The 12,371-nt window shown below is 41.9% G+C and overlaps 1 pseudogene; it reads right to left on the bottom strand.

Moving 5' to 3' along the window:
* LOC118721924 overlaps positions 1 to 12,371 on the bottom strand; it is a 33,474-nt pseudogene that overhangs the window by 18,756 nt on the left and 2,347 nt on the right.

Raw genomic sequence — 12,371 nt, 5'->3', positions numbered from 1 at the left:
ACTAAAGAAGAATCTTCAACATTTCATGTAATACTGGTTTAGTGTTGATGAATTAGTTGTAATTTTCATGGGGTTATGGGAGTCAGTGAGTTACCGTGTTTACTTACACTGCCATCTTTAAAAAGTTATCATATTCTTGGAAGTAAATTGTTTCTTACTCCCAATCAAATCAAGTTGTTCTTGTGTAGCATTTTGGTCACAGGGGTAGGCACCAAGAGAGAGAATGGGAATATTAGAGAGGGCAACCAGGTGGTATTTGAGATTATAGTTCTAACAGCTCTAAGGCCAGACATACCCTTTATTTTGATTATGTGAACCATTAGCTTTCCCTTTTATGAAAAGTTAGACTTGAATTTCTCATACACTACTTATAAGTAGTGTCACAGAAAACAAACACTTTAAATCTGTTCACTCTGTTCCATTCCTACCACAATTGCCCTAGCTAATATTCTGAAGACCTCCTATTTCTACTATTGAAATAGTCTCCTGATAAGCTTCTCCATATTTACTGATGCAGTGAATATTGAATTGCATTTCATTTTATTGCAGGTATATCTTCATGGATATGTGACTTATGCAGATGCATGAAGTCCCATTATGTGCTTTAATGCTCTGTTTTTGATATCTTAAAAATCGTAATAATTTTATCTTGTTTTATGTAAGTAACTAGAGGCCTGGTATATGAATTCATGCATGGGGTGGGGGTTGAGGGCTACAAACTCCAGGAGGTTGGCTACCAACTCCGAGGAGGGAGCAGGCCCTCAGTCCACCTGGTAAAGGGGCCGCATTTGCCACTATCTATCCCCAGTTCCCCATCCAAGCCCGGGGCCCAAAAGCCCCTGGCAAGGTTGGGAGAGGAGATGATGATCACCAGGCTGGGCACAGAAGGAACAGATGCAGAACACCAATGCAGCCCACCACTGCATGGTTCCACACCTCCCCCCTCCTCTTCCCCTCACCACTGCACTGCCTTGGTGGGGAAGGGAGAGAACAGGAGAGACAATTCCTTGTGTCAAGGGATGACTTTCAATAGATAGCAGCGAGGGAGATGCTCTGGTATGAATGAAACCCCAACCCAGAAGTAGGTGGTCTACAAATGGTTTAGCACCAGGGGCCTATGAGGGCCGACTGGCTGTGGGAAGGGGGAAGGGACCGTGGGCGGTTAACCGGCTGTTGGAGGTTAGCTGTGGGAGTGCACTGACCACAAGGGGACAGCTCCTGCATTGACTGTCTGCCCCTTGGTGGTCAGTGCACATCATAGCAACTGGTTGACCGGTTGTTCTGCTTGTTTGGTCATAACAATAGCTTCGGCTTTTATATACATAGATATGTGATGGGACAATAAGATATGTATATGAACAATTGAATATTCTAGGTATGGTCTCAGGACTACAGCCTCAGTGGGTGGCAGGGTGTGTGCCGAGCAGTTGGCATGGATGCCTGGTGTACATACATACTCATGCCTAGTGCAATCTGGCCTCCCATTCAGGGTGTGGAACTGGAATCTGGGTTCAGATTTGGGGAGGTGATGATGGCAACCAGCAACAGAAGCACTAATAGTGATTGCAACAGCTTCAGGTTAGGGAAAGAGATAATACACCACATAGGGGAAATTCTGGCTTCCAAGGTGGGAAGTTGATTTACCTGTATTTCCTCAGAGCCTGTCTCTGTAACATATGCACAAATATTAATTCCATGACCTGAATGTCAGAACAGGAACTACTGTGCTCAATACTACATGTGTTAATAAAGTCTTATAAAATAAAAGCATATACATGGACACTGTAATACTGCTTTGGGGAGTTATTAGAATTATTTAAGGAGTTTAGAATTTCTGGTTTTTAAACTGCTGCAACATTGCAAAGAAAATATCAATAGGCTTAGAAATAGAAATTAAATATATAGATCATTACATTTCACTGAAAAGAACACTATTTTCAGATTAAGACTTGGATCTTAGTGCTTCTGCTTCACTGGTTGAACAGAATAATAATACAATGATCTATGGAAAAAATCCACAAAGTATAATGATTCCAGAAGATATCAAGATAATGAAACATCTAGACCAGTGCTGAACAATAATACTTTTTGCAATAATGATGATGGAATTGGTCTCTTACAGAGTTATCCAGTACACTAGTTACTAGCCACGTGTGACTATTGAGCACTTAAAATGCTGCTATGATGATTGAATAAGTAAATATTTAATTTTAATTACTTTATACTTAAATAGGCACATGTGACTAGTGGTTAATGTAATGGACAACAAAGGTCTAGACACTATGACATATGGTAACCTCTAGAGAAAAATTAGTATGTTTATTTTGGATGAGAAAGACTTGATAAATTGTTGGATATTTTCAAATATCTCAAGGGTTATCATGTGGTTGTTTAGATAAATTTGTGATTCCATAAAGGAGAACTAGAACTAATGAATAAAGGATTATACAGGAACCAGTTATGGACTTTATATGAAGAACTTTCTAAAAACAAATGTGTCTAAAATTGAAATGGATGGCTAGACCAGCTGCCCTTCAAGGTCCCTTTCCTATGCTGTGAACCTATACTTGGATCATCAAAATATTGGGAATAGTATACATAGAGAGAATTTGTTTCCAGCTTGATAGCCATGTAATACTAAGGTCATTTAGGACACCCAGGCTAGTTGGCTTGTCTATTTTTCTATTAAATCCTGTGTAAAATATGCCAATCGATGAGATTAATAGTTCTATTTTCTACTCATTGTTTTTGAGAAAATTCCATTACTAAATTTGTGGGGGAAAAGAAAACTAACTTTTCAAGACTTTTTTTTTTCTTTAAGCTATCAACATAAACATTCCATGAGTCCTTCACTTCCCAGCTTTTACAAGTTTCTAAAATTGTGTCTGTAAAACAATGATAGGTAAACATTGAGAGTGATGCAGTTCCTAGGTTAGATAATGGTTGATGCTAATTACTTCAAGTAAGACTGTAATCTGACTAGATGAAGCAGTTACTACCGTGTTTCCTCAAAAATAAGACATCCTCCGAAAATAAGACCTACTTACAGGTTTCCTTCTGAGTGAAATATAAGGCATCCCCCTGAAAATAAGGCCCCCCTAGGCTAAACATGAGAGATTTGGTCCACTGATTCTGAAAGAAATGGAGTCACAAGAAATTCACCAGGAAATTCAGGAATTGGATTGTTATGATGATGTTCCAGAAGATGATGACATGATTGTCATTGAATAAATGAGTAAATTCTTGATACTGTAGGATTCACAGTTTGTCTGGTTTGTGTTGACAACTACCGTACTACTGTACCGTATACAGGTAATAAATTTCCTTTATTTTCATTGAACAATAAATTTGTACTGTATTCTTCTTCATGGAAATAAGACCTAGCGCATCTTTGGGAGCAAAAATTAATATAAGACACTGTCTTATTTTCGGGGAAACGGTATAATCAATTGATGTGTTTGCATTTGTGCAATCATGGCTTTTGTGTGATATTCAGCTTAGGAAAAATTATAAAGTTAAAATAATTACATATTTTATTTAACAATTCAAAATCATTGGCAAATTAAATGATTCAACAACAAATATTTACAGAGCATGCTCTGATCTAAGCAATAAGCAGACACTTTAGATACAGTGGGAGATATGGCATAGTCTTTACAATCATAGAACTTATAGGCAAATGGAGGAGATAGGCAAGTCAGCTATTAATCACAGCTTAGAAATTGATTCTGTGATGAGAGGAAGAGTACAGAAGGGGATTGGAAGCCCAGAGAAGGGTACCTAACCTAGCCTGTACTTGGGAAGGTTTGGGATGGGGAAAGGATACATTATTAAACACTTTATCAATTTGATATGATTTTTTTCTCATTTAATCTGTCAATGTAGTATTCTTATCTGCCCTCAGATGCATCCCTTACTTGTCCTCTGCCCTATAATATACATATGCTGAATCCTGTAGACTGTAATTCTTAGGATGGCCAATATTTTTCTACCATCTAGGTTTTGCCAACAGGTGGACCAACAGCAAATTAGAACCCAAGAAAATGGAGCAGATTTTTTTTTTCTTTTCCTCTCCATCAGTTGGTTTCCCCTTTAGTGGCTACATATAATATTTTACACAGCCACAGCCCCATCAGGTTGATAAAATATGGCTCTAGATCTTGTTGATCCCAGTAACACTATATCCTCTCTTTGTCCTTCTTCAAGCCTAGAGATAGGAATGACTTATTCATGTTGCTAATTATTGAGTTCCCTGACTCTCTCCTGTTTAGTTTCTCTATTACTTATGTAATCAATTTCCTGCATTAAACTGTCTTGGTGTTAAATATTTACAATGGTTTCTTCCTTAGATAATTCCTGACTGTTACATGTGTGACCAATTATAGTGACAGATTTTTCTAGTATTAAATTTCATTGAATTCCTAAGATAAACCCAGATCTGTCACCAGCAGTTAAATGTTTAAATATCTTCTATAATTAATTTAAAAACAAAACAGACAAAATTCTGAAACCTTCTCCAAATTACATTCTATGTCTCTCATCCTCTTCATAGTCAATGCAAAAATAATATTTACACTCAGTAGTTTTAAATATTTTGCAGAATTTTCTGAAGATGGTGGCATAGGTAAACACCTGAACTTGCTGCCTCGCACAACAACTTCAAAACTACAAATAAAAGACAAAACAGGTATCATCCAGATCCAGGGGAAGGCTGGCTGAGTGGAAATTATACAACTAGAAGGAAAGAGAAAAGCACATTGAGACTTAGAGGAGGGGTGGAGGTGCAGAAGTGAAGTGCGGAGGTATGGAGGCAAGCGGGCAGAAAAGACTAGCAGCTGAGTACACTGTTGTCTTTTTAAATCAGGAAGGAGATACAAGCGTCTGACTGCTCTGAACTCCAGTTCAGGGTAAGACTCTGGGGACCCACACTCATATGGGGAGAACCGGACTGTCTGGCATCGAGCCGAAATCAAGGGCAGGTTTCTCTCAGAGGTGTTTGCAGGGATCATTGTTCCTGCAGGTGCCACCAGACACAGGAACTCTTCCAGGCAGGGCTGATGGTCAGCCATTGCTGTTTGCTCTACCCTGGTGATTCCCTGAGACCCCACCCCACACAATTTACAACCCTCCCCAAGCTGTGCACAGAGGCTTTTGCACATGAATGACCTGGCCCTTTGCAATCTGAAACCTAACATACTGCAGCCGGTTCAAAGAGCCTCAGCGCCTCCAAAAGAAGGCCCTGCTTCACAGCTGGGCCTGATCTGGACACCTCCAAACCCCAAACAAAAAGGAGGACTCTGCAGATCTCTCTGTAGCTCCTGCTGGGTGGCCTCAGGTAGTGGCTGACTTTGCACCTCCTTGGAGATCCAAGAGCCAGTGTACCCAGTTGTCAGAGCCAGTGTACCCATCCAGATTACAACTCTTGACATCCATAAGAGACACACTCAGAGAGCAGACTCTGTGAGCACCAAAGCACCACTGAAGCAAGTCCTGCCTTATAAGGGTGTCTCCAGCACAGAAGTTCTCCCATTGTAGACACAGCTGGTCCTCACAGCCAATTGGCCTGGAAGTCAATTCCTCCCAGTGATACCAATAGCAATCAAGGCTTAACTACAAGACTGTGCACACAGCCCACAAAGGGGTTCACCAAGAGTGTCTATCTCAGGTAATTTGGAAGGCTGAGCCACTGGGCCCTATAGGATACCTAGCACACAAATCCATTTTATGAACACAGGGAAGCAGCCAAAATGTGGAAGCAAAAACAGGGCACAAATGAAATAAATGGAGGAAAGAAAATTACTGGATATGGAGTTCAAAACCAAGGTTACTCAAGAATCTTCTAGAAACCTCTGAGAAATTTAGTGAGACCCTCAAGGATCTGAAAAAGGACCAATTAGAAATTAAGCATACACTGACTGGAATAAAGAATAATATACAGAGATCTAACAGTAGACTAGAGGATCCCAAGAATCAAGTCAAATATTTGAAATACAAAGAAGCACAAGACACCCAACTGGAAAAGCAAAAAGAAAAACGAATCCAAAAATATGAAGATAGTGTAAGCAGTCTCTGGGACAACTTCAAGTGTACCAAAAACAGAATTATGGGGGTGCCAGAAGAAGAGATAGAGCAAGATATTAAAAACCTATTTGAAGAAATAATGACAGAAAACTTCCTCTACCTGTTGAAAGAAGTAGACTTACAAGTCCACGGAAGCCCAGAGAACCCCAAACAAAAGGAGGCAGCTGATCAATATTTCTCATTGATGTTTCTAACTCTCTATCCTTCTCCCTCCGTCTTTGAAAAAAAATCAATAAAATATATTTAAAAAAATAAAAATCAGAAATAAATTATAACAGAGAAAAACCGTACAAAAATAAGTGTAGAAGAGATTGCAGTATTGTAAGAGGACACAACAAATATATTTCTCTCTGGAAAACCAAATGGTAAACAGGGAAAGTTTCTACATATAGAAGTACTTCAATAATAAATTAAAAACAAATGAGAGTATTCTCCAACCCCTAAGGCAATGTTTCCCAAAGTGTGGTACGCGTTGCACTTGAGTTTGGTGGGGATATGCACTGCACCATACTTAGCTGCGCCTAATTCTACGTTCTCATGAGTACGAGGGTACTCAGTGTTATGAAAATTATAGAAGGGGTACACATATGTCAATAGTTTGGGAAACACTGCTTAAGGGATTAATAGATAAATATGATGATGATCAATGACTGCCAGCATCAGCATAAAGGAGATAACCAGGCATTATGTACCTCCTAATAGAAGTACAAATCATCACTTACAGAGTAGTCTTGCAAAATAAAAAATAAAAGAAGATCTGATCAAGTTTCTATCTCTAACTAGCAAGTAATGAAATACAGGAGACTTAAGAACATATTACAGGACACTGAAGTATTGAAGTCTGAAAACTCCAGACTATGAGCAACAGGATAGAACACAAGACCAGTGTATGTGTTTTTATAACAATAAAAATTTAACTACAATGATAAAAAGGTGATGTGGGGAGAGGATGTAGATTAAAAATGACTTAGAGGACATCATTAAAAGTCCCAATGTATAGATCATGTTTGGGTACCAATTCAAGAAAATTGTGAAAGATAAATGGTTATATGATATCAATGACATTTAAAAAATTTTAAACTAATAACTATATTATTTAAACTTTACAAAATATTCCTAGTCATTTTTAATGTATACTTGGAATAATTAGACGATAAATGATGCTATTTCTTGGATTTTCTTAACATTATTACAGCAGCAGATATGGGTGGGTAGATGGGGGTATACTTAGAACCAGATTTGCCATGCATTGATGATTAATTATTGAGACTAAGTATCAGGTAATGAAATTTGTTAACTATTCTTTTCATTGGTGTGTATATTTTAGAATTTCTGTAATAAAAACTTTTTATTGCAGATATCATGCAATTAAACTTGACATATCAAGTGAAATGGACAACTTCTTAAGAAAAATATGTTTGTAAACAGAGAATTCTAAATAAATAATACAAACTGAAACTGTTTTCAAAGCTAAAGTCACACTTAAATCCTCTAGAATAAGGAGATTTGAGGGTCATTTCTACCAAATGGTCAGGGAGAACTAAATCACTGTCTCATGTAATATCTTCTAATGAATACAAAATAATTCAAATATTTCTCCCAAGCTAGCTCTCTTTGATTCAAACACCAGTTGAAGACTTCCTCTGAAAATAACACTTGAACCAGGCTTACTCACATGGCAGTAAATGTCTTAGATTGATAAAATATCAACTTTAGCAGTGAATATAATGAAAATGAAAACATGATTCAACATTAAAATATACTTTCAACATTAATTCCCTACATTAAAATATCAAAGAAGTATATAACTTTTCTAAGGAAGTGAATATAAAGTATCATAGAGTGGATGGCTTAAAAAAATAAATTAATTTCCATAAAATTCTGGAGACTACAAGTACAAGATCAGTGTGTTGTTAGGGCAAGTTTCTTCTGAAGCTATTTCCTAGGCTTGAAGATGGCTGTCGCCTCCCTCTGTCTTCCCATGATATTTTCTTACTGTGTTTGTTATAATACCCTCTTCTTATGAGGACAACAGCCATATTTATGAGGGCCATTCTTATGACCACATTTTACCTTAATAACCTTTTTAAAGGTCATATACACACATTCAGTCAAATTCTGAGATAATGGGATCAAAGACTTCAACATGTGAATTTTAGGTATGCAATTCAACATACAACAGGAGAAAATGTAATAGATTAAATCAATGGGTATAGACAAATAATGTTAGAAAGAAATTTCAATATACATTCATGGGATACATTGTAGTAAACTAATAATATTAGAAGGGGATTTACATTTCTTAAATCTAGAGCAAATAAAAATTCCCATGAAAGTCAAGGGAAAGACACATATTATCATCTATTCTTCAAAATTACACTGGAACACAAAGCCAGAGCTGTGGATATCAAAATGAATAAGAGGTATGAATATTGAAAAGAAAAAGATATTAACGGTGGTAATATGATAAGTTATATAGAAAATACCAAGGAATACACATGTGGAATATTCAAATAAATAAAACACCTAAGAGAGATAATGTAAGTTCACTCTAGCAAAAACAACAGCATTAAAAACAAAAAAGCAATAACTAATAAGCACATGTATTACCATTACAAAATATTCCATTCACAACAAAATTCAAAATTCAAAATTCAAAATTCAAAATTCTTTTCTTAAAAGAATCATCACATAAATGTATGAGATCATTATAGAGCCAACATTTACTGATAGATACAGGTAAAACAAGCCCCAAATAAACAGGTATTTTGTATTTATTGATGGAATCCACATCATTTGTAAAGATGTCAGTTCTGATTCACACACTCAGTGACTTACCAGTAACTTCCAAGAAGAGAATCAGGCTTCGGCTGCTATCTTCTGCTCCCAAAACCAAGCCTGGAAAACCACAGAAGAAAGACTGAGAAACAATAATGAAATCAAAACAAAGTATGATAAACCTTGGGGAATACTGAGGATTGTGTTGCACTGGTACTTGCCTGTGGAGTGAGGACATTCTGGACCTATGAGAAGTTGGGCAGTGTGTAACTTGAATAGAAGGCAGAGAACAGTAGAGGGAGGGGCAATGATTTTAAACTTGTGCTTCTGCACCTCTACAGAAATCAAAAGCTTCCCCTAAGACCACAAAAGCCAGCAGCTCTGGGTAAGGTAAGGACAGTGAAAAAGAAGGGGCTGATTGAAACAGTATAACTCAGCTCTGCTAATATTCACCTAAAACCACTCTAATGAGAAAGGGTTGTTTTTCCTTAAAAATACTTTATTGTAGCAAAATTAAGGAATGGCCTAAATTTGAATAGTATCACAATGAATCACCTGTAGTGAGAGTAGGCTTTTTTTCAGGCAACACACACACACTCACACACACACACACACACAAGCACGCACATGTACACACATTTTATATATACAAAAGGAGAGTACAGTGTACAAAAGATTTCCAACTACAGATGAGGGCTATAAATGAGAAAATCACTGTACTGGACAATGCAAAGTCAGATTAGCCGAAAGGAGGCAGGACATCACCAAATCAAGCTGCTCAGCTTCTTCCATGTACAAAGAATTTTTTTACAATAAAATCTTTCCCAAGTCTAAGTCTGGCTGGTACACAGACCCTATGGGAAATTGGGCTTCTCTGTAATGGGTGCTACTCCTCCCCCTCCAGCATCAAGCTAGAACCCAAAGCATTCTCTTGTAAGAGCTGCACTTGAGCAAACAGTTAGAGCAGCGGGATCTGGGGATAATTTTCCACATAGTCTTTCACTGAGAAGCCAGGATCCTAGAGGAGGAGCATCCCAAGGAGAGGACTGAGCAGTCCACCCCTTCCAAAGAGGGTACCCCACCGAATCCTACATCACCACTGATGTTACTCCTGGGAGACTGCAGTCAGGGGCCTCAGGCTGCGCAGCAACCCATGTTTTCATATGGGGGAAACTCAGGGAGGTGGAGTACTTGGTCGGAGCCTGGCAGACAGGTCAGCAGAGGGAGGAGGCCAAACCTTGCCAGGTATCACAGTGAGGACTTGAAGGAAAATAGGAGATCCTGACGAAATAGGCCCCTTTCCTGCCATGCTTCTGCAATGATCCCTGGGAAGACACAAACCAGGGTCACTGGACTTGTTCAGGAGAAGAGAGGGTCCGGTGTCTGCCAGACAGCAAGTGGCAGACCCTGGGGGAGGCGGAATTGACCCCTATTCTATATAGAGGAGGTGGCACAGGCCTCTAACTGCTTTCAGTCCTCGGAGGCCAGAGTGTGGTGGTGGGATGTGGCACCTGCTGACTTCACACTAGGGAGTCAGGGAGAGCTGAAGACCTTGCTCTGAGTTGCCCCTTTCCATGTCAGGTGGGGGATGGTGGGAGTGGGCCCAGCCAGCCCTCCAGAGGAGGGTCTTGAGACAGGATTTCTGAGACACACAGAAGCCCCCACCCTCCCAACACTGTCAGCATAGGAGGTGCCAAGCAGAGCAGGCAGGCAGGGGTGATCTCTCCCCAAGGTCTCCCTCCAAAGGGGGTGTCTCATGGAAATGGGGCCTTGGACTGAGGGGTGCGTCTAGAGGTCCACCAAAGGGAGGACCTGCAAGCCCTGACAGGAGTAAAGAGAGATACTTTGGATGGGTCTGAAAGTAAGTCTACATTCTCAGATGGTATGGGGTAGAAGGTGTGAGGGTCTCCCTTGTCCTGCTGCTGAGGCCCACCCCGGGTGGCCCTGGGGCCTAGGAGCCCATCTGCTGCTCCCTCACCACTTGTAGTATCCTTATGTTCTCAGGGTGGGAAGAAGCTGGATCTGGAGCCCAGGAAAGCAGGCAGAGGGAAGCTGCCTGGGCGGTGCCCTGAGTCAAGGTGAAGACTCTGAGCCAGGACTCCGAGGTATTTCCACCCCAGACACAATAGAGGGGTCCTGGCCCCGCCTTCTCCCCGCAGTTGTCCCTGGAGACCCCAGGCAGTGTTTCTGGTTGTGGTGTGTGGGGGCTGTCCTCTGGGGAATTTATGGGGCCTGAGGTTTTCTATGGAGGGCACGGGGTTCGCTCAGAAGGGAGAAAATCCTGATCTCCTATAGGCCAGGCATCCAGTTGAGGACCCCGAGGAAGATGGGGAAATGTCCCACCCCGGAGGGTGGGGCCCAAACTGGGTCCTGCCTATGGCCTCAGCCCCAGCCCCAGGCACATCCCCTCACAGGTGTTTGTTTGGAGATGGCACTTCCTGGCTTACTTTTCTGGGTGCCAGGGGGACAGGAGGCTTCCTCCGAGAGGGTCAAACTCAGGTCAGCGCCTTAAGGGGATCCTAGCGGAGGTGTGCGAGCAGCTGCCCCCCTCCACTGCCCGCAGACGAAGGAGTCATCCCTACCCCACCTCCACAGCCACCGCCATTGCTGTTATCCTGGGAGAGTCACAAAGGGTTCCCAGAAGTTCTGTTTCCAAGATTCCATTCCATCAGTCTGATTGGGGGAGAGGGGGTATCAGACCCTCAGGTTGAGGAGTCCTGGGCCTGGGCAATGATCAGAGCAAGAATCCCTATTAAGAGGGTGAAATCCACCGCCACCGCACCGCCACCGCCACCGCCATTGTCATTATCCTGGGAGAGTCACAAAGGGTTCCCAGAAGTTCTGTTTCCAAGATTCCATTCGCCCAGTCTTGCGGGAGGGGGGGGGGGGGTTTAGACCCTCGGTTTGAGGAGTCCTGAGCCTGGGCGATGATCAGAGCAAGAATCCCTAGGAAGAGTGTGAGAACCCCTGCCACCGCCACCGCCACCTCCACCTCCACAGTCACCACCACCGCCACTGCCACCGCCACCGCCACCGCCACCGTCGCCTAGGGTAGGGGCCAACCTCAGGCTGCCTCTGGCTTCAGCAAGGGAAAATCCAGGCACAGGTGTTTGGTGTTTGCATATGGCACTTCGCAGCTTTGTTTTTAGGAACCTGAGGGACAAGGGGCTTCAACTGAGCAGGCCAGACTCAGGTCCGCACCTTAGGGTGGGCCCCAGGGGAGGTGTGTGGCCAGGAGCTGCCCTGGGACACAGGAGTCTCCCGCCTCCTCCCCCACGCCCTGCCCTCGCTGTGCACCTTGGGAGAGCCAGGCAGGCTCCCGGATGTGCTGTGTCCAGCCCTCCATGGCTGGCGCTGAGGGGTGGGGCTTCAGATCCGCACAGGGAGGGAGTCGCGGACTGGCCAATCAGCAGAGAGAGGCCTCTGAGAAAGCAAGGAAGGCACCGCCCACCGCAGACACAGGCCACCAGTCCTGTCCCGCCCCTGCAGTGGTCCCCGGGTGCCCCCACGCA

The sequence above is a fragment of the Pipistrellus kuhlii genome, unplaced genomic scaffold, assembly GCF_014108245.1.
Source record: "Pipistrellus kuhlii isolate mPipKuh1 unplaced genomic scaffold, mPipKuh1.p scaffold_m20_p_19, whole genome shotgun sequence".
NCBI classification, from domain to species: domain Eukaryota; kingdom Metazoa; phylum Chordata; class Mammalia; order Chiroptera; family Vespertilionidae; genus Pipistrellus; species Pipistrellus kuhlii.
The sequence above is the reverse complement of the archived record's forward strand: the minus strand, read 5'-3'. Positions and strand labels throughout refer to the sequence as shown.